The sequence below is a fragment of the Lissotriton vulgaris genome, chromosome 6 (assembly GCF_964263255.1).
Source record: "Lissotriton vulgaris chromosome 6, aLisVul1.2, whole genome shotgun sequence".
In the NCBI taxonomy this organism is placed as follows: Eukaryota; Metazoa; Chordata; class Amphibia; order Caudata; family Salamandridae; genus Lissotriton; species Lissotriton vulgaris.
The window spans coordinates 1494157612-1494180928 of record NC_141694.1 but is presented as its reverse complement, the minus strand read 5'-3'; the positions used below and the strand labels follow the sequence as shown (position 1 = coordinate 1494180928).

At 50.9% G+C, this 23317-nt stretch overlaps 1 protein-coding gene across 1 annotated transcript in view; it reads right to left on the bottom strand.

Moving 5' to 3' along the window:
- The window catches only part of EML6 (EMAP like 6), a 748837-nt gene that overhangs the window by 280609 nt on the left and 444911 nt on the right, over positions 1-23317 (bottom strand). The gene's annotated exons all lie outside the window — the stretch shown is intronic.

Sequence of the window (23317 nt, the reverse complement as noted above, 5' to 3'; positions counted from 1 at the left end):
AAACTACATATACGCATCCAGGTGTTTTTATTATAAAATAACTGGGCCTTCCTAAGGTTTTTTTCTGCATGAATAGAGAGCAGTGTTATGCTCCAATGGTCTGACATCACGCAATCCTCCTTATATTTGTAGACCAATATATCTGTAGACCGTTTTTTTAACCACAGTTAAGTGAATGCAAAACCTTGGGCAGTCCGTCCATTTTTTGCTGTTTTCGCATCCATCACATTATAAACAAGCACTAACAAAGCCAATCGCTCTCTCCCATAAACCCTAATGGCGAGAGCTTGTTGTTTTTCCATAAACATCGGACGCACATGTGCACACAGTGTGTTGGGCAATCTGTAATGATTTGTTTTACACCAAAAGAAAACTCATTCAAAGATAGTCACCATGCATGTGCTGCATTTTCTTTACTCTATCTTTTATTTACCATTTCAAGATGGTGGTTGGCCATCTTGAAAGAGTTAATAAAAAAAAAGAAAAGAAAGTGTACACAGAATATTGCATTGGGGGGAAATTAGCAACCTGGTAGCAGTGCACTGTTATCAAGTCATCGCAAAACGAAGAAGAATACGTTTAATAATGAAAAAATGCAAGACAGGGTAGAGAGGGAGGAAAGCCATCTGTTCCCATGGTGTCCAAAGGGAAAATGAGAAAATGGTAATCTACATCAGTACTGGAAGGAAATGAGCCAGCCAATCAAAATTATAGTAAATAATTATGCTTCATGGGAGGAGGAACAACAAGAATAGGAAGGAAAGCTATAAAGTGGTGAGCCGGTGCCTGAGACAAACAAGAAAGCCATCCAATCATGAGCAAGGGGCTTACCTAAAGCACCCTACATATATAGGGATCAGATTGTTTACAAGCCGAAAGAAGATTTAACAAATGTAATCTGTATCAGCCCAGAATTAGTGGATCAAGGTAAATTCTGGCTCAATTCTTTTTTTGCATACAAGAGACTAAATGCCAGTGCTTCTGTAAAATCTAACGTACCTTGAAATGCTCGGTATTGCAAGTTGTTATAAATCTGCGTGGTGCATCTTCCTTTACTTTTTCCTTTAACAAAGATTGAGAGGGATTGTAAAGGGCCTTTTCTCTGTTCTGTACCCTGGCTTTCCTTGAAGCTGCTTCTATTATAGGTTGTGAGTAACTTCTCTGCAAGAAGCGATTCCTCATCTCTGTTCCCACTTTGTTATAGTCCTGATCAGTACTGCAAGCCAATCTAGCTCAAAATAATTCACAAAAAGCTATACTCTTTAACAGAGGGGCGGGCTGGGAGCTTCCAGCATGGAGAATAGTATTCCTCACTGTAGGTTTTCTAAAAATAGTAATTTCCAATTTCTCCACCCCACTCTAATGAGAACATCGAAAAATGCAAAGGATGTCCTACTTGTTTTCCCAGTGAATCTTAAGTTGAGAGCATTATCATTTATTTCTGACATGAATAGATTTGCATCTGTTTCAGTACCCTGCCACAGTACAAACAGGTCGTCGATGAACCTCAAACACGTTATGATATTTCCTGACCTGTGTTTCATTTTAGGCCCTCTGAGCACCTGCTACTTCCCCCAGCACAAATGCAAATTTACATAGCTGGGGGCAAAGCAGGTGCCCATAGCTGTGCCTTGTGGTTGTTGAAATAGCTTGTTGTCAAATAAAAAGAAACGCATAGGGCATTACTTGCCAACTCCCTTTCAACCTTTGAATAAAATCTATTATTATCCTGGCTTGTGAGTGCAGCTCATTTTTGTTACGAATAGTAACAGGGATTGAAATATATATAATTTTTCTTTTTTTTTCAGGCTTAGAGTGCTGCATAAGTTATGCAAAAGAGAAGCAGAGAACTCTGGGCAGTTCCCAAGTTTAGGTGGAAGGCAGACCGGCAAAAACATTTTACCACTTCGAGCACAGTATTAACACTTTGTGATTGGTAAAATGCCTTCCAAGCCAACCTGGAACGAATAAAAGCAACCCCTGACAGGTGTTTTGCTGTCATTACAGCTCTTCAGAGAGAGTTTGCTTTGTCCAGACACAAGGGAGCACCCATTATAATTCAAAACAATACCCTGTCAGGCTTAGGCTTAGATGGCCTAATTAATTATGCAAAAATGAATGCATATTCACAATACATACTCACACAAAAAATTGAAAAAATTCCATACCAAAATATTTTAATTAATTTAGGCAATAATTTAAATACTACGAATTTCAATCCCCAAACACATTTACTATAAAAAAATACTATAACCATAAAAATAAACACAAATAATATAAAACATAAAAAAACATACGTTATTATAAAATCTAGTTGTTGGACTTGCGATGGGCAAGCCCAGCACAAAGGGGGTAGCTTGGCTCAAGTGACAAGGCAGTGAAGGCTTTTGTGTTAAGCCGGCTCAGACCCAATAATAACCCCCTGTACAACCACACTAAAAAGAAGGACACCACACCACTGTTGTAGAAAAATACGATTCCTTTATATAAAAGTCCTTTGTGAGGGAAAAAAAGGTTCAAGTTCAAAAGCACATTTCCATTCCTTGCAGTACAAATTTCTGGGTCTCAATGTAAGAATAAATAATGTCACGAATAAATAATATAAATAAGTAAGTTAGATTCCACGGGGGCGTGGCTTGGACGCCGATCGGGATGGCGGCGTGAGCTCGCAGCTCCGCGCGGAATCCCGCTAATTCTCCTGTTTTTCGGGACCCTAGGCGACCCGGAGACGACGTTCCTGCCCTCTGAAGTGTAAGGGGACAGCTGGACGTAATCGGAGAGTCGCTGGGGGACTGCTGGCCCCGAGGAGATCGAGGAAGGAGGCGGCCGAGGTGTAGCCCGGGGTGTGAAGAAAATGGCGGCGAGGAGGTCGGACGGTCCCGAACTTCAGCCCTGAGTCCGGCTGTCGCCAAGTAGCAAGGGACCCTGCACCCGGCTGCCCGACGCACTAGGATTGGCGGCGCGATGCCCTGAACCAGGGGACGCTGCCCGATTCACCCAGGAGATCAGGGGCTCTCGTCGGCCACCGCCCTAAGACTCATCCTTCCCCCCACAGGCCCAAGGGGGGTGACGGAACGGAGCTCGTCCGCCTGGCCATTGTTCCTGAGAACGTCGGCGGGGACATAGCACTGCCCGGTGCCCGGTGGCCGGCACGGACCCGCGGGCGTACCCGCAGAACGGGTGACCGGACTTGTGACGCAGTGCCCTGACATGGCGGCGATCGGAGGGCCGATGCCCGGGAGCCGCGAGGGGGACTCGGCAACATCGACTCGGCTGAGTGAGAGTCCCTCCCCGGAGCTTGACCAGGAACAGCGGCTGAACCGGCGCTTGGATGCCATCCTTGAGGCGATCACCTCCACTAAGGAGGCATTGCACAATGACATTGCCCAAGTGGCCACGGGCCTGGGGCTGCTACGCGCGGATCACGCGAAGCTGGCGGATCGGGTCAAGGATCATGACCAACTGTTGCTGGACCTAAAGCCATCGGTGGTGACCGCGGAGCACAGGATCACGGACATTTTGGCCCGACTGGACACTCTGGAGCGGAGGGCGGAGGATGCCGAAGGCCGCAATAGGCGGAACAACGTGCGGGTCGTAGGCCTGCCGGAACGGATTGAGGGGGAGGATGCGGTGGCCTACATGGAGAACTGGTTCCGCACTGTGGTGGCGCCAGAGGGGCTTACTCCATTTTTCACTCTGGAGCGAGCTCACCGGGTGCCCGCTCGCCCGCCGGGGCTTGGCCGCCCCCCCCGACCGATGGTGGTGCGGCTCCTCCACTACAAGGACCGAGATCTCCTCATCCAGCGGGCTAGGATGTCGGGCCCTTATGAGGTGGAGAACAGCAAGGTAACGATCTTTCCGGATTATACGCAAGCGGTCCAGAAGGACAGGGCATCGTTCCTTGCGGTGAAGAAGGAGCTCAGGGAGGAAGGCATCCAGTACTCCTTGCTCTACCCGGCCAAGCTGCGGATTATCATGGATGGCACCACACACTTTTTCCAGACTCCAGACGAAGTTTGGCAATGGCTTGAGTCGTACAGAGCGGGGACAGACAGAACGCACCAAAGTCGGCGAGACCAACCCAAGCAGCCCCGGGTGCGGCAGTCACAACGCATCAGGTCCCGCAACAGGCGCCAGCGGGAGAAACGGGAGGCTCAACTGGCGGCGGAGAAGAGGGATGCACTCGCAGCGACGGCGGCCATTACAGGGTCGCAACAGAACAGTGAACGGGCCGGTACGGACTCGGGAGGGGAAGGCAGCAGAACAGGAGAGGAACTTTCGGAGGCGGAGAGCCAGAAGGGGCCGATAGTAACCCCACAGACTTCGGATGATATTTTCTGCGGCTGAGATAGAACTGGGACTAGATCGGGACTTCATGGTAGGGTGATATCCTGTTGCTGGAGGGCGGGTTGCCGGGTGGGGGAGCTGTGTGTTTCGGAGGGGATGAAGTGCGGGACGCGGGCTCCGCTAGCTGGGGTCGGCGGCGACTCACCCCCCCTAGGCCCTTAAGGTCGACTGTGGTGGAGACCACAGGGTAAGTGTGTGAGAAGTTGGATCAAGGTTTGGATGGGGGCGGCCATTGGGTTCGTGTGCTCTGTCCTGGGGAGTGGGGTTTGGGGAATGTTTCAGTTGTGGGACTGTTTGGGGGGGGGCAACTGCATTGGGGGGGCCATGGATCGTGGTTATTTGATTCGGACTGTACGGAATTGGAATGGGGACATTACCTAATTTGAAGTGCCTAACGTGGAATGTCCGGGGGCTGCGGACTATGGTGAAACGTCACAAAGTACATGCATACCTGGTACGCAGGGGGGTTCAGATAGCTATGCTCCAGGAGACTCATCTCACCAAAAAAGAGTGCGCTGCCTTGCAGAAAAGATGGCGGGGCCAGGTTTTTGGCACCACTTACTCAGCGTATGCCAGGGGGGTCTTGATCTGGGTGAGGGCGGGGATACCCTTTCAAGTGCTGAATCAGGTAGTGGATCCGGATGGCAGGTTTGTAGCGGTGGAGGGGAGGTTATGTGGACGGGATGTGGTTTTCTGTTGTGTTTATGCACCGAACACTGACCAAGGCCGATACTTTGATAGCCTCTCGGGGTCCTTGGCCTCTTTCCTGGCGGGTCCGATAGTGCTAGGGGGGGACTTCAACTCGATTACGGATGTGGCTCTGGATAGGTCCCATCCCCCCCTAGTAGACTCTCCTGTGCGCAGGCTGGCCGCGCACAGGAAGGACTGGCAAGAACGATGGGGGTTGCTGGATGTCTGGAGGGAGAGGCACAGGGGAACCAGGGATTATTCCTTTTATTCCGCTCTCCATGATCTACATGTCAGGATCGATTCGGTGCTTTGCGGGGGCTCCCTAGCCCCATTGATTACCCATGCGGAGTACCTGGCTAGGACTATATCCGATCATAACCCCCTATTGGTGCATATTCAGTGGCAGAGGGAGCGCTCAGTAATACCAACATGGCGGCTTCGGCCGGAGACGCTAGAGGATTCTGTGTTCGACGATGCGGTCCGGCAAGGCATTGATAGTTATTTCGGTGTGAATGAAGGCACGGCTGCGAGTAGGGCTACTGAATGGGATGCAATGAAAGTGGTGGTGAGAGGGGTGTGCTTGGGCAGGTTCTCGAATGCTCGTACGACTGTGCTGAATGACCTAATGAAAGCGGAGAAAACTTTGAGGGACTTGGAGCGCCGCAGGCCAACTAGGCCAGGTCTACAGGCCCAGTTGTTGGAGGCGAAGGAAGTGGTAGCCGCAGAGACGGAACGTTTGAGATGTTATGACTATAGGCAGTACATTATCAGGGCACACGCAGAAAGGGACAAGGTGGGTACCCTCTTGGCCAGACTAGCTAGCCCGGAACTTAGGGGCTGCCCGATCCACAGCATTAATACTGCGCAGGGAGAGATGGTATACTCCCAGGCAGCTGTATTGGACCGCTTCAGGGGATATTATGAGGACCTGTACCGGAGTCAGTTGGGAGTGGGGGTTCAGGACATCGCGGAGTACCTGGGGGAGAGGCCGCTTCCGGTCCTGGACGAGGAAGACGCGAAGGAATTGGGTAGCCCGATCACGCTTACGGAAATTCGGGTGGCTATCAAACATATGGCCCGTAACAAGACGCCCGGGGTGGACGGACTGCCAATCGAGTTCTATCAACACTATGTGGACATTCTGGCGCCCAGGCTGCTGGTGGTGTATACGGAAGCCTTCGAGAAGGGGGCATTGCCTGGCTCCATGCGAGAGGCCTTGAAAGTACCGCTCCTCAAGCCTGGCCGGGATGCCGCGGACGTGAGGTCTTATCGCCCGCTGTCCATGCTGACGGTGGACTATAAGATCCTGAGTCGCATCCTAGCCACTAGACTGGCCCCGCACATGACGGGCCTGGTGCACAGGGATCAGGCCGGGTTTATACCCACGAGGAGCACGGCGATGAATATCCGCCGCCTGGTGGGAATAATGGACGCCATCTTGGATGGGGAGGGAGTGCCGGCGGTTCTGTCCGTGGACATCGAGAAGGCCTTCGATAGTTTGGAATGGCCTTTCTTGGATGGAGTGCTGGAGAGGTTTGGCATGGGCGACGGGTTTCGAAGGTGGACGAGGGTCTTGTATACCTCGGCGACGGCGAGAGTTCGATTGGGCGGCCTGGTATCTGCAGCGTATCCGGTGGGCAGGGGAACACGACAGGGATGCTCTCTCTCCCCTCTGTTGTTTGCCCTGGCGATGGAACCCTTGGCGGTCCATGCGAGGTCAGGCGACCGATACGTGGGGATAGTGAGTGATGGGCAATGGCATTATATATCGCTCTATGCGGATGACTTGCTCCTGTACCTAGCTGACACCTCGGGGGCACTGGTTGGAGCGATGGATCTGTTGTCTGAGTTCGGCCGGCTGTCGGGCCTTAAGGTCAATTGGGCGAAGACTTGCGTGTTTCCGCTGAGAGCGGGATCGCCAGCCCCTAGCAGCGACTTGGGTGTGGTATGGGAACCCTCTTGCATCACCTACTTGGGTGTCCGCATTTACCACTCGGCTGCTAACCTTTTGGAGGGTAACATTGGCCGTTGCGTCCGGGCACTGCGGGGCAGCTTGTCTTTCTGGTCGACCCTCCCGCTGACAGTCCTGGGCAGGATAGCACTGTTGAAAATGGTGGCGCTCCCCCGCTTCCTCTATTATTTCCGAACGCTGCCTGTCTGGATTCCCCAGGGGGTGTTTAGGGAACTGCGGTCAATGATTACTGGCTTTCTATGGGGGCATGGCCGCCGCAGAATAGCCCTGAGCACGCTACTTCGCCCCAAGCTGGAAGGGGGCATGGCCGTGCCCGACCTTGAGCTGTATTATCTAGCGGCGCAGTTGCAGGTCCTTACGCAGAACGTAGCCAGGGTGTTCCGGGGACCGGAGGAAGACCGGGATCGGGGGATACAGCGCCACGTGCTGTCCTACATCATCATGCAGCAACGGCTCGAGTTACGGGCCCTCACCATGGAGGAGCGGACGCTCCGGCTGTGCTGGCAGAGGAGCCTTCGGAGAGCAAGGGCATCGCGGCCTTATGCCCCGGAGATCCCGATCGGGATGTTGATGGCATTGCCGCACGGAGGAGATTGGTCCCCGTTGTTGGATTGGGAGGAGGCGGGGTTGCAGGTGGTGGGCGACTTGTACATAGATGGGGCGTTGGCGCCGTTCGAAGTGCTCCGGGACCAGTTCGGACTGCCTGAGGGGGGCTTCCTCCTACATGCGGCAGTTGTGGCTGCCGTACAAAAGCACTGGAAAGAGGGGCTCCTGGAACCCGCGACGACTATGGCGTGCCAATATGTGGTAATGGCGGCTGGTACATTCAAAGCTGTGACGTGCCTCCATAATAGGATGCTGAACGAAGGGCTGGAACCACTCCACGGGCTCAAAGCTAAATGGGAGGTGAGCGTTGGCCGGCCCATACTGGACACGGCATGGGGCCATATCCTGCGACGCACGTGGAAGGGCACTAGGAACGCGCGCTTTCAGCAGGTCCATTTCTATGTGCTCCATAGGGCCTATTTAACTCCAGAGAAACTACAGCGGTACTTTCGGGTGCCGGATGCCTGTTGCCCCCGGTGTTCGTCCCTAGGGGCGGACATGGACCACTTGTTTTGGGGGTGTCCACAACTGGGAACCTATTGGGCGGAGGTAGGGGAACTCCTGAATGAAGTGACTGACAGGGAGGTAGAATTCGACATGGCGGCGTGCCTATTGCTCTGGTTCCCGCATACTAAGCACACCAAGGTGACAAGTAAATTCATAGACCTGGGTCTGATATTGGCACAGAGGGAAATATCGTGGCACTGGAAGTCCAGGGGAGGTCCCTCACTGCGTAGATGGAAGAATGAGTTGCTGCGGTGGTCTGACTGCGAGAGTGTGCTCCGGATGAAGCAGGCAGTAAAGTTGGGGAATGAGAAGGCACTGGATGCGGCGCGTGCATGGGAGTTAGTGGTACAGGCTTTGCGTGATGCTTTGGTTGAGGATGAGGAAGGCGAGAACTAAGCCGCTGGACACCGCGGGGCGAACACAGAAGTATGGAACTACGCACTGTAGTGGACCCATCCAGTTCAATGGAGCGAAGCACACACCATAGCAGTTGCCAGGGGGGGGGGGCTTTGGGGGGGTTGGTTGTAGGGGGGTTTGGGGAGGGCCGGAAGCCATTGGAGGGTTGCTTGTTGAGGCCTTGGACCTACTGGGACGGGGGGTATTGAATGGTGGGTAGACTGATTGGGTGGAACGGCCTGGTACGAAGGCCCGTATAGCCTAGAGCAGGCCCCGGCAGGGGCGATTACATTGATTTCCACGGAGATGGCTGACGGGAATGTTGTTGCGGGTGGGGGGGGTAAAAGCAGATACGCAAAACGACCTTCCGCCAGGGTCCCAATGGGACGTACACTGTGATGTGTTCCTTTCGAGCGATGTGATATGCCGCCCGGCCTCCGGGATGCGGGCTGAATGGCTGTGTACAACTGTGAACTATCATTGGACGGGGGGAGCCCACAAGTGCACTGGCTGTTTAATTTTATCCTGTGGTTTATAACTCTGCAATAAAAATATAATTTTAAAAAGAAAAGTAAGTTAGATTCCACAAATAGATATTGGTCAATAAATAGTGTCAATAAATAGAATGAATATCACGGATAAATATGAATCAATATATAGAACACATAAGATAGGTTTTACATTTGCACACAGAATCAATACTGGTTCGTTCTGACTTTTCAAACACTTGTTTGTTCTGGTATCGCTGCCACCAATTAGTTAATTTCAGAGTCAATACATTTACCCAAGGTTACAGTAAGGAAAATTCACTCTTACAGTTTGTGCTGACTAGAATAACAAGGCATACAGGCTTTCTGGGTTCAGAATCGCTTTCGGGACCAACCAAAGTGTATGCGCGTTAATCTAGAAGGTAAGGAGACACAGTGAGCATTTCATTTCTCTATCGGCAGCCACCGGGGGAAGACCTCTGTTGCCGGTGGAGCCGAGGCGCGCTGCGGGGGCTTCCAGATATCATTAGCACTCGGCAGCACCAGTTCAAAGTCTGTAGACTGATGAACGGGGCTGTCGGCAGCGTCGCACAATCCTCGCGCTGCTCTAAACACTGCCGGCTCACAGTTCCTTACAACGCTGCACCCCACCTCACTACGGCTGCAGTCGGGGAACAATTCAATCGGCACAGTTCTCCTCGCTTCAGCGACGGGGTTCCCAGGGCTACACGGACCTCCCTCCGACTTCCTTCTCCGGGGTGGTTCCCGCCCACAGCATCAACTCCCAGGTCGCGGAGGAGGGCAGAGACGCTAGTCCCGCCCAATGAAGGCCGGCCTCTCCCCGCCCCGGCGCACCACCTCACCTTCTGTCACTGCAGGAGGCGCTCTACGCCGATGGGGCTCGGAGACGTCCGAGCTCCTGGCTGGAGGCGCCTGTCACGAAGGGGGGGCACTTCCGTGATCGCGGTCGCGGCGAACTTGCTCTCGCCTCGCGACTCGTATAATCAGTCACGATAAAGCACCGGGGGGCGGGGAGGCACACGAACTCGGCCACAGTCTTTGGGGCAATAAAGGCACTCGCTGGGCAGGCGCTGTAGGCGCTAGGTCACTTCACACGAGGCTGACTGGAACGCCAGTCAGGGACAACGCTATGAACCTTGGCCACTCTACTGCCTGCGCTACCAGCCGCCTCAGGGGTCAACAGGGCAGGTGTCAATCTGGGGTCAAGTCTAAGTGCTCCTGTCTCTGCTAAGGTCAGGTCAGGAATCAGCTAATCCAAAATGGCCGTCAGGGACTGGCCCTTATATAGCCAGTGCCCTGAGGTGCTGGCACGAGCCAGAAGGTTCCACAACCTTCTCTGGCTGTGACAATAACATGGCACTTCTGAGGTGCTTTATGGTCACTCAGAGCCACCGTATTAGGGTTCTAGAGCAGCCATTTTGTGTACCTGTGGAAAACAAGTAAATTCCTGTCAGGAATGCGTGCCAAACAAAAGGGCGCCAAAACCTCAAAAGGCCAGGTTTCACAGAGGCTCCAATGGGAGTCACTCACATGAGGGAAAAAAGGTGTCTACCATCTTAGGGTCATACATACTGGTTGCCAAAAACCTGGTGAGCAACCAGGGTCAAGGAACATCTAGCCCCTTGAAACAACACACAAAAAGTCCTGGTAGACAAGAAAAGCGACAAATTTTGGGAGGTACAGGGGAACAAAATAAATCATAGTGGTGAGGGGACTCTCAGAAGCAAGACGGGTCTAACACGCGTCCCCCCCAGCTGAAAGTGGGGAGAGCTACCCAACCCCTTGGGAGTTCTCAACACTAAGGCGGAAATACCTGGAGAGACCGTCTGCATTGGCGTGGTCAGCTCCGGGTCGGTGTTCCACCCGAAAGTCCCTTCCCTGTAGGGAGATAGACCACCTCAACAGTTTGGGGTTTTCCCCCTTCATCTGCATGAGCCAGCGAAGGGGTCGATGGTCTGTTTGAACAAGGAAGTGCGAACCAAACAAGTATGGGCGCAGTTTCTTCAGTGCCCAGACCACCGTAAAGGCTTCCCGCTCAATGGTACTTCATCTCTGTTCCCGGGGAAGCAGTCTTCGTGACAGAAAGACTACGGGTTGATCCAGACCCTCTTCATTGAGTTGCGATAACACCGCCCCAATGCCAATGTCGGATGCATCTGTCTGGACAATGAACTCTTTTGTAAAATCCGGAGCCTTCAAAACTGGAGCGTTACACAATGCTTGTTTCAGAGTGTCGAAGGCTCGCTGGCAAGCCTCTGTCCAGATGACTCTCCTGGGTTGCTTCTTGGCCGTGAGTTCTGCAAGGGGTGCCACGATAGTGCCATACCCCTCCACTCGCCACTCAGCGGGGATAGGCAGTTCCTCCAACGGAACCATGTCTCCTCCGCGGACTCCGGGTCCACCTCCTCCGGTGGCCTATCCGTCTCACGGGGCTCGGACATCGAGGCAGGCTCCTCCTATCCTCGAGATGCTCCCTCATCGGCAGCTGGGTGGGCCATTGTTCCAGGCTCCAACCCACGCAACTTCTCCTCTCGAGCAGCCGCAGACCTGGTACTCACACAGGCCCAATCAGGTGTACCCAGCATCTCAGTATGAGTCCGGTATTCCACCTCCTTCCAAGCATTGTGCTCCATATCATTGCCCAGCAGACAATCGACTGGCACGGCGGGGCTTACGGCAACTCGAAGTGAACCTGCAACCCCTCCCCACTCAAAGGGAACCTCAGCCACAGGATAGTGGCTCATTCTGCCGTCAGCCATTGCGGCTGGATGAAGTACGCCTGGAATCACTTGCTCTGAGGACACCAGATGACTCCTGACGATAGTCATGCTGGCTCCTGTATCTCTCAGAGCCTCCCCTCTATGGCCATTGATGGTGACCCATTGCCCATACTTGGTAGTATTTGAGGGCACCTGGATCTTAGGAACCATCTCCCGATCACCCAGGGACACTAAGGTGACACCCGCCCACTCCCTCCCCTTAACTAAGGGCATCTCCTCCCCGAGCGCTACACTAGCGACTCCCGGGGCCTTTCCTCCAGTGGGAGGGGGTGGTCTCTTTGGGCATTTCACGTCTCCCTTATAACGTCCAATACCACCGCACTCAAAGCAATGGACAACCCTTGGCTGCTGACTCTGGCCAGGATTAGGGTTCTTCTGCGGGCTAGCCTTAGAGTTGGTAAGGAAGCTTTTCCCCTTAAAGTTGTTTTGGGGGCCTTTGGAGAACTCCTGTCTCTTATTATCTCCCCCCTCTTTCTTCTGGGGAGCGCCCTGTCCGGACTTCTGAGATTCTCCTCCCGTCCCCCTCGTAGACACTCGGGTACTTACCCAAATGTCTGCCTCCTCAGCAATCTTACGGGGGCAAGTAAGTTTGCTGTCTACCAGGTGTTTCCTCAGCTCGGGAAGAGATTTCTCGAGTAGATGTTCCTTGAGCATTAGGTTGTACAACCCTCGATAGTCTTCCACCTCACTACCTTGGACCCACCCATCCAGGGCTTTCTTGGCATAATCCAGGAAGTCAACCCAATTCTGTGAGCTCAGCTTGTGGCTGCCCCTGAACCTCTGCCGGTATTTCTCCGGGGTCAACCCAAACTTTCTGATGAGCGCCACCTTCATGGCGGGGTAGTCTACCTGTTCCTCCCGGTCTAGGGCCAATAGGACATCCCTACCTGTTGGAGGCATGTAACGGTATAATCCACCACCCCAATGCTTCTCATGGATCCCATGGGCTCTTAAGGAGACCTCATAGGCTGCCAGCCATTTGGCTATGTCGTCTACAGCGGTGTAACTGGCGACCACGTCCTTGGGTAAGTGAGGCCTGGACACCCTGGCAAATTCCTTAGACTCGACACCCTCCGGAGTGATGTTATGGGCTCTGAGGTCGAGCTCTTGTAGCTTGAGCTCATGTTCCATCCTCCTCCCTTCCATCTCCAGCTTGGCTAACTCCCACCTTAATTGTCTTTCCTCCCTTCTATCGGCTAACTCGGTCTCGGACACCCTCTTGAGGATGCATTACTACCCTCCCGTGAGGCTACCTTGGGGCTGATTAGCATCTCACCCACCCCCGGGGGATCTTCTGCACTCCTCTCAATGACAGTACCTCTGTCAGACTCCTCCTCCTCTACCGTTCCCTCCGGATGCCCTTCCACCCAGGCTCGCAGACTAATGCGGAGCTCCTCTCTTTTGGCCCCTCGCCTAACGAACACTCCCCTTTCCTGACAGAAATCCTTGAGCTGCGCCACAGTATAGGTCTCCAGCTCTGACATTTCGAATTCCATCTTGCCAGTGAAAAGTGTGGACAACCACCACGAAGTAGGTTATAAGGATAGGAACTTTGAGGATCACCTCCACCCACCTCCAGAAGAGAATTTGGAAAAAACTAAAATTTTAATTGGAGGGCCACTGGAGAAAACTCCGGGTGTGTACCTGTGGCGCACACTGAATTATTATGGGGTCTAAATAAGCACAGCTCGTGAAATCCCACCCGCTGAGCACAAATTTTATGTTGGACCTGCGATGGGCAAGCCGAGCACAAAGGGGGTAGCTTGGCTCAAGTGACAAGGCAGTGAAGGCTTTTGTGTTAAGCCGGCTCAGACCCAATAATAACCCCCTATACAACCACACTAAAAAGAAGGACACCACACCACTGTTGTAGAAAAATACGATTCCTTTATATAAAAGTCCTTTGTGAGGGAAAAAAAGGTTCAAGTTCAAAAGCACATTTCCATTCCTTGCAGTACAAATTTCTGGGTCTCAATGTAAGAATAAATAATGTCACGAATAAATAATATAAATAAGTAAGTTAGATTCCACAAATAGATATTGGTCAATAAATAGTGTCAATAAATAGAATGAATATCACGGATAAATATGAATCAATATATAGAACACATAAGATAGGTTTTACATTTGCACACAGAATCAATACTGGTTCGTTCTGACTTTTCAAACACTTGTTTGTTCTGGTATCGCTGCCACCAATTACTTAATTTCAGAGTCAATACATTTACCCAAGGTTACAGTAAGGAAAATTCACTCTTACAGTTTGTGCTGACTGGAATAACAAGGCATACAGGCTTTCTGGGTTCAGAATCGCTTTCGGGACCAACCAAAGTGTATGCGCGTTAATCTAGAAGGCAAGGAGACACAGTGAGCATTTCATTTCTCTATCGGCAGCCACCGGGGGAAGACCTCTGTTGCCGGTGGAGCCGAGGCGCGCTGCGGGGGCTTCCAGATATCGTTAGCACTCGGCAGCACCAGTTCAAAGTCTGTAGACTGACGAACGGGGCTGTCGGCAGCGTCGCACAATCCCCGCGCTGCTCTAAACACTGCCGGCTCACAGTTCCTTACAATGCTGCACCCCACCTCACTACGGCTACAGTCGGGGAACAATTCAATCGGCACAGTTCTCCTTGCTTTAGCGACGGGGTTCCCAGGGCTACACGGACCTCCCTCCGACTTCCTTCTTCGGGGTGGTTCCCGCCCACAGCATCAACTCCCGGGTCGCGGAGGAGGGCAGAGACGCTAGTCCCGCCCAATGAAGGCCGGCCTCTCCCTGCCCCGGCGCACCACCTCACCTTCTGTCACTGTAGGAGGCGCTCTACGCCGATGGGGCTCGGAGACGTCCGAGCTCCTGGCTGGAGGCGCCTGTCACGAAGGGGGGGCACTTCCGTGATCGCGGTCGCAGCGAACTTGCTCTCGCCTCGCGACTCGTATAATCAGTCACGATAAACCACCGGGGGGGCGGGGAGGCACACGAACTCGGCCACAGTCTTTGGGGCAATAAAGGCACTCGCTGGGCAGGCGCTGTAGGCGCTAGGTCACTTCACACGAGGCTGACTGGAACGCCAGTCAGGGACAACGCTATGAACCTTGGCCACTCTACTGCCTGTGCTACCAGCCGCCTCAGGGGTCAACAGGGCAGGTGTCAATCTGGGGTCAAGTCTAAGTGCTCCTGTCTCTGCTAAGGTCAGGTCAGGAATCAGCTAATCCAAAATGGCCGTCAGGGACTGGTCCTTATATAGCCAGTGCCCTGAGGTGCTGGCATGAGCCAGAAGGTTCCACAACCTTCTCTGGCTGTGACAATAACATGGCACTTCTGAGGTGCTTTATGGTCACTCAGAGCCACCGTTTTAGGGTTCTAGAGCAGCCATTTTGTTTACCTGTGGAAAACAAGTAAATTCCTGTCAGGAATGCGTGCCAAACAAAAGGGCGCCAAAACCTCAAAAGGCCAGGTTTCACGGAGGCTCCAATGGGAGTCACTCACATGAGGGAAAAAAGGTGTCCACCATCTTAGGGTCATACATACTGGTTGCCAAAAACCTGGTGAGCAACCAGGGTCAAGGAACATCTAGCCCCTTGAAACAACACACAAAAAGTCCTGGTAGACAAGAAAAGCGACAAATTTTGGGAGGTACAGGGGAACAAAATAAATCATAGTGGTGAGGGGACTCTCAGAAGCAGACGGGTCTAACACGCGTCCCCCCCAGCTGAAAGTGGGGAGAGCTACCCAACCCCTTGGGAGTTCTCAACACTAAGGCGGAAATACCTGGAGAGACCGTCTGCATTGGCGTGGTCAGCTCCGGGTCGGTGTTCCACCCGAAAGTCCATTCCCTGTAGGGAGATAGACCACCTCAACAGTTTGGGGTTTTCCCCCTTCATCTGCATGAGGCAGCGAAGGGGTCGATGGTCTGTCTGAACAAGGAAGTGCGAACCAAACAAGTATGGGCGCAGTTTCTTCAGTGCCCAGACCACCGCAAAGGCTTCCCGCTCAATGGTACTTCATCTCTGTTCCCGGGGAAGCAGTCTTCGTGACAGAAAGACTACGGGTTGATCCAGACCCTCTTCATTGAGTTGCGATAACACCGCCCCAATGCCAATGTCGGATGCATCTGTCTGGACAATGAACTCTTTTGTAAAATCTGGAGCCTTCAAAACTGGAGCGTTACACAATGCTTGTTTCAGAGTGTCGAAGGCTCGCTGGCAAGCCTCTGTCCAGATGACTCTCCTGGGTTGCTTCTTGGCCGTGAGTTCTGTAAGGGGTGCCACGATAGTGCCATACCCCTCCACTCGCCACTCAGCGGGGATAGGCAGTTCCTCCAACGGACCCATGTCTCCTCCGCGGACTCCGGGTCCACCTCCTCCGGTGGCCTATCCGTCTCACGGGGCTCGGACATCGAGGCAGGCTCCTCCTATCCTCGAGATGCTCCCTCATCGGCAGCTGGGTGGGCCATTGTTCCAGGCTCCAACCCACGCAACTTCTCCTCTCGAGCAGCCGCAGACCTGGTACTCACACAGGCCCAATCAGGTGTACCCAGCATCTCAGTATGAGTCCGGTATTCCACCTCCTTCCAAGCATTGTGCTCCATATCATTGCCCAGCAGACAATCGACTGGCACGGCGGGGCTTACGGCAACTCGAAGTGAACCTGCAACCCCTCCCCACTCAAAGGGAACCTCAGCCACAGGATAGTGGCTCATTCTGCCGTCAGCCATCGCGGCTGGATGAAGTACGCCTGGAATCACTTGCTCTGAGGACACCAGATGACTCCTGACGATAGTCATGCTGGCTCCTGTATCTCTCAGAGCCTCCCCTCTATGGCCATTGATGGTGACCCATTGCCCATACTTGGTAGTATTTGAGGGCACCTGGATCTTAGGAACCATCTCCCGATCACCCAGGGACACTAAGGTGACACCCGCCCACTCCCTCCCCTTAACTAAGGGCATCTCCTCCCCGAGCGCTACACTAGCGACTCCCGGGGCCTTTCCTCCAGTGGGAGGGGGTGGTCTCTTTGGGCATTTCACGTCTCCCTTATAACGTCCAATACCACCGCACTCAAAGCAATGGACAACCCTTGGCTGCTGACTCTGGCCAGGATTAGGGTTCTTCTGCGGGCTAGCCTTAGAGTTGGTAAGGAAGCTTTTCCCCTTAAAGTTGTTTTGGGGGCCTTTGGAGAACTCCTGTCTCTTATTATCTCCCCCCTCTTTCTTCTGGGGAGCGCCCTGTCCGGACTTCTGAGATTCTCCTCCCGTCCCCCTCGTAGACACTCGGGTACTTACCCAAATGTCTGCCTCCTCAGCAAGCTTACGGGGGCAAGTAAGTTTGCTGTCTACCAGGTGTTTCCTCAGCTCGGGAAGAGATTTCTCGAGTAGATGTTCCTTGAGCATTAGGTTGTACAACCCTCGATAGTCTTCCACCTCACTACCTTGGACCCACCCATCCAGGGCTTTCTTGGCATAATCCAGGAAGTCAACCCAATTCTGTGAGCTCAGCTTGTGGCTGCCCCTGAACCTCTGCCGGTATTTCTCCGGGGTCAACCCAAACTTTCTGATGAGCGCCACCTTCATGGCGGGGTAGTCTACCTGTTCCTCCCGGTCTAGGGCCAATAGGACATCCCTACCTGTTGGAGGCATGTAACGGTATAATCCACCACCCCAATGCTTCTCATGGATCCCATGGGCTCTTAAGGAGTCCTCATAGGCTGCCAGCCATTTGGCTTTGTCGTCTCCAGCGGTGTAACTGGCGACCACGTCCTTGGGTAAGTGAGGCCTGGACACCCTGGCAAATTCCTTAGACTCGACACCCTCCGGAGTGATGTTATGGGCTCTGAGGTCGAGCTCTTGTAGCTTGAGCTCCTGTTCCATCCTCCTCCCTTCCATCTCCAGCTTGGCTAACTCCCACCTTAATTGTCTTTCCTCCCTTCTATCGGCTAACTCGGTCTCGGACAACCCTCTTGAGGATGCATTAATACCCTCCCGTGAGGCTACCTTGGGGCTGATTAGCATCTCACCCACCCCCGGGGGATCTTCTGCACTCCTCTCAATGACAGTACCTCTGTCAGACTCCTCCTCCTCTACCGTTCCCTCCGGATGCGCTTCCACCCAGGCTCGCAGACTAATGCGGAGCTCCTCTCTTTTGGCCCCTCTCCTAACGAACACTCCCCTTTCCTGACAGAAATCCTTGAGCTGCGCCACAGTATAGGTCTCCAGCTCTGACATTTCGAATTCCATCTTGCCAGTGAAAAGTGTGGACAACCACCACGAAGTAGGTTATAAGGATAGGAACTTTGAGGATCACCTCCACCCACCTCCAGAAGAGAATTTGGAAAAAACAAAAATTTTAATTGGAGGGCCACTGGAGAAAACTCCGGGTGTGTACCTGTGGCGCACACTGAATTATTATGGGGTCTAAACAAGCACGGCTCGTGAAATCCCACCCGCTGAGCACAAATTTTATGTTGGACCTGCGATGGGCAAGCCGAGCACAAAGGGGGTAGCTTGGCTCAAGTGACAAGGCAGTGAAGGCTTTTGTGTTAAGCCGGCTCAGACCCAATAATAACCCCCTATACAACCACACTAAAAAGAAGGACACCACACCACTGTTGTAGAAAAATACGATTCCTTTATATAAAAGTCCTTTGTGAGGGAAAAAAAGGTTCAAGTTCAAAAGCACATTTCCATTCCTTGCAGTACACATTTCTGGGTCTCAATGTAAGAATAAATAATGTCACGAATAAATAATATAAATAAGTAAGTTAGATTCCACAAATAGATATTGGTCAATAAATAGTGTCAATAAATAGAATGAATATCACGGATAAATATGAATCAATATATAGAACACATAAGATAGGTTTTACATTTGCACACAGAATCAATACTGGTTCGTTCTGACTTTTCAAACACTTGTTTGTTCTTGTATCGCTGCCACCAATTAGTTAATTTCAGAGTCAATACATTTACCCAAGGTTACAGTAAGGAAAATTCACTCTTACAGTTTGTGCTGACTGGAATAACAAGGCATACAGGCTTTCTGGGTTCAGAATCGCTTTCGGGACCAACCAAAGTGTATGCGCGTTAATCTAGAAGGCAAGGAGACACAGTGAGCATTTCATTTCTCTATCGGCAGCCACCGGGGGAAGACATCTGTTGCCGGTGGAGCCGAGGCGCGCTGCGGGGGCTTCCAGATATTGTTAGCACTCGGCAGCACCAGTTCAAAGTCTGTAGACTGACGAACGGGGCTGTCGGCAGCGTCGCACAATCCTCGCGCTGCTCTAAACACTGCCGGCTCACAGTTCCTTACAACGCTGCACCCCACCTCACTACGGCTGCAGTCGGGGAACAATTCAATCGGCACAGTTCTCCTTGCTTCAGCGACGGGGTTCCCAGGGCTACACGGACCTCCCTCCGACTTCCTTCTTCGGGGTGGTTCCCGCCCAATGAAGGCCGGCCTCTCCCTGCCCCGGCGCACCACCTCACCTTCTGTCACTGCAGGAGGCGCTCTACGCAGATGGGGCTCGGAGACGTCCGAGCTCCTGGCTGGAGGCGCCTGTCACGAAGGGGGGGCACTTCCGTGATCGCGGTCGCGACGAACTTGCTCTCGTCTCGCGACTCGTATAATCAGTCACGATAAACCACCGGGGGGGCGGGGAGGCACACGAACTCGGCCACAGTCTTTGGGGCAATAAAGGCACTCGCTGGGCAGGCGCTGTAGGCGCTAGGTCACTTCACACGAGGCTGACTGGAACGCCAGTCAGGGACAACGCTATGAACCTTGGCCACTCTACTGCCTGCGCTACCAGCCGCCTCAGGGGTCAACAGGGCAGGTGTCAATCTGGGGTCAAGTCTAAGTGCTCCTGTCTCTGCTAAGGTCAGGTCAGGAATCAGCTAACCCAAAATGGCCGTCAGGGACTGGTCCTTATATAGCCAGTGCCCTGAGGTGCTGGCACGAGCCAGAAGGTTCTAGAACCTTCTCTGGCTGTGACAATAACATGGCACTTTTGAGGTGCTTTATGGTCACTCAGAGCCACCGTATTAGGGTTCTAGAGCAGCCATTTTGTGTACCTGTGGAAAACAAGTAAATTCCTGTCAGGAATGCGTGCCAAACAAAAGGGCGCCAAAACCTCAAAAGGCCAGGTTTCACGGAGGCTCCAATGGGAGTCACTCACATGAGGGAAAAAAGGTGTCCACCATCTTAGGGTCATACATACTGGTTGCCAAAAACCTGGTGAGCAACCAGGGTCAAGGAACATCTAGCCCCTTGAAACAACACACAAAAAGTCCTGGTAGACAAGAAAAGCGACAAATTTTGGGAGGTACAGGGGAACAAAATAAATCATAGTGGTGAGGGGACTCTCAGAAGCAGATGGGTCTAACACTAGTTTACCAATATTTTGAAAACTATATGAATATTTCATATAATATTTCTACTCCAGATTATGCAACAGTAGGGAAAGTGTTGGAATTTGGAGAGGTTAGATTTACTAGTCCTGCTCCAGTTGCTGCAATAGTGGGGATAATGCTGGACTTCAGAGATGTTCGATTTACTATTGCCACTCAAGTCTGTGCAACAGAAGCGAAAGCATGGACTTCGGACGAGTTAAATTGACTATTCCCACTCCGGTATAAGCAACTTTAGGAGAAAATGTTGGACTTCGAAAGGGGTTAGGTTTTCCATTCCTACTCCAGTCAGTGCAACAATAGGGAAAGTGTTGGTCTTTGGAGGGGTTAAATTTACAATTACCACTCCAGTGTAAGTAACAGAAGGGAAGCATTTGACTTTGGAGGTGTTAGGTTGACTATGCTCCAATCTAAGCAACAGCAGATAAAGTGTTTGACATAAAACATATTACATACATGAATATACATCCTATTAAATTAGTGAAACATTTTGATCACTGACTACAAAGCATTATTAAATAAGAATACACAAACCAATATAGTTATTTAGGAAAACAATGTTAAAATACAACATGTATGTTTTAAATGACATATAATAATATAAACAGGACTAACTACAAAATAACTCAATAATAGATCCATTATCTATTTCATTTAAATTAATAAATACAAAAATAATCAAGTTAAAGAAATAAAGATCTCAGAAATAAATTTTCAAATACACTTAGCATTCAATAACTTTATTGTTACAACATTATGAATCAAATTAATGAACAAGCTGTCAGATTGTCTAAAGACTGCTGCTCTAAGAGCTCTTACGACATCCAGAAGAATAGAGGCATCAGAGGTGAATCCCCTGATAAAGAAAGAAGCGTAATCTCCTGATCTCTATGAAACTGGACGTCACTTTAGGAATAAAAGAACGACCCAGAAATAACAGCTCTGTCCGTATATATTTTCAAGCATGGATAGTGATACCGTAAAAAGCCTAATTCCCCAATTCTTCGGACTGTTGTCATAGCCACCAAGAAAAAAAACCCTGAAGATTAAAATTTGTCTGATGCCTTCTCTAAAGATTCAATGGGGCAGCACTGAAAAAAGGATAACACCAAGGTAAGCTCCCTGGGGAAAAAAAGATTCTTACTGAAAAGATAAACTATCCCAATCCCACATCTACGATCTCCTCCCCCCTCCTTTTAAACATCAAGAAAGAAATTACCATAACTCCCTGGATCCCCAGCCACTCCCGGACTGTGGTTTCCATTGTTAAAAGGATATTAAACAGGTAATTGCATAACCTCATTCTTGTTTGCAGAGCGAGAAATACCTTTCCCAAGTCCGTCCTGAACTAGGCTCCAACATATTCCAGGCTCTGTGAAGGTACTCAAAATGGTTTCTTCTGACTGATTAGGAACCCAAATACTAAACAATATCTGGGACTGTTCCAATACCTGAAACAAGAACGAGTCTGCATCAGGAGGTCATCGAGATAGGGGAAAACACTTATCCTTAAGATGTGAATCAGAGCTCTTACAGCTGGCAAAATCTTTGCAAATACCTTTGGTGCAGTCTTTATGCCGAAAGAGAGAACTCAAAATGCCAACAGTCCTTTTCTACACAAAATGTGAGATACTGTTTGCAACGTCCTCCCCAGCTCGGGTACTTGCGAATGACTACATGACACACACGTCTTTATTCTTCTGTGTGTAACCACAAACTCAACATTCTAAATCTGCATTCACTTCACTACGCTGTAACAATTATGTCACGGTATATGGAGTACTTCTGGAGCCGCAAGGGTTCCGTCAGTGCTAACTCACACAATACTACATCTTCCCCTCTGTTAAATATATATATATTTTTTTTACCAATATAAACACAATCATAGCTCTTCAATGAGTCTTTGTGGTGCTTTGATCACATGTCCCGACTGTGTCTTCAGAAACTGGGGACAGGCAATAGAAGTGTCCATGACCTGCGTTGGCGATGTAAGAACAGCAGCATACAGGGGTTTTTTACTGGTCCTTTCAGACCCAGTCTCTACATAGACATTAGTGCCTGACGAGCGATTAGCCACATGTCAGAAATGTGTGGAATCTTGCACATAGGACTTCCCAGGATGTTGGGCAGTCACCATGTGTTCTTTGCTGGTCACCATATGAAAGGGCTCAGCATCGAAGGGAGCATCAGATTTTCGTTTTCGAGATTGACGGACAAGAACTCGGATTTCTCTCGTGAAAATAACGTCTTTTGAATGTCGGCGCTTGTCTGCATAGGCCTTCATTTTTCTTTTATGATCCAAGTCTTTTACACGGATTTCTTCCTCATGTCTTGATCTTCTGGTGGTCCATTAAGGTAACTTGGTCTTCATGGCTCTCCCAAACATCAAGGTTGCAGGGCTTTCACCTGTGGTCAAATCAGGGGTCGAACAGTAAGCTTGAAGTGTAGAATTTAAGACAGTTTTATGGTCAAACTGTTCTAGGACAGCACGCCAAACAACTTAGTTAAGAGTACTCATGAAATGCTCAACAAGCCCATTGGCCTGTAGTCAAAGATGTTTGCTCTTCTGATGCTTCACATTAAGATGACTGAGAAAGTTTCTAAATTCTCGACTGTTGAAAGGTGGGCCATTGTCAGGTTTTAAGTTCACAGGACCACCCCATATCACGAAAATGCTGTCTAACCTCTTGATGACTCTTTCTTGAATGATAGATGAGAGATATTCTATTAATGGAAAACAGGAGTATTCATCAACAATTCACCCTCAAGTGATGTCAGTTGTCAAGAGGACGAAAGAAGCCAACAGCAATTTTTTACCATACCTGCTTTTGTAACTCTCACATGTTTATGGTGTGTTGAGTGGTTTTCGATGACAAACAATTACGTAGATGACAGGCCTTCAATTCTCTTTTAACTCTCTCGTTGAGATGTGGAAACCAGACTCAGTCTCGGAGAGCTTGGTTTGTGGCAACGATTCCACGATGTCCTTCATGGACCACTTCAATTATGCCTCGTTGCTGACTCTCCAGAATGGCAGTTCTTGAACCGCTTAGAATAATGCCTTCCTGAGTAACAGACAGTTCATCATCAACATTTTAAAACTTCTGGTAT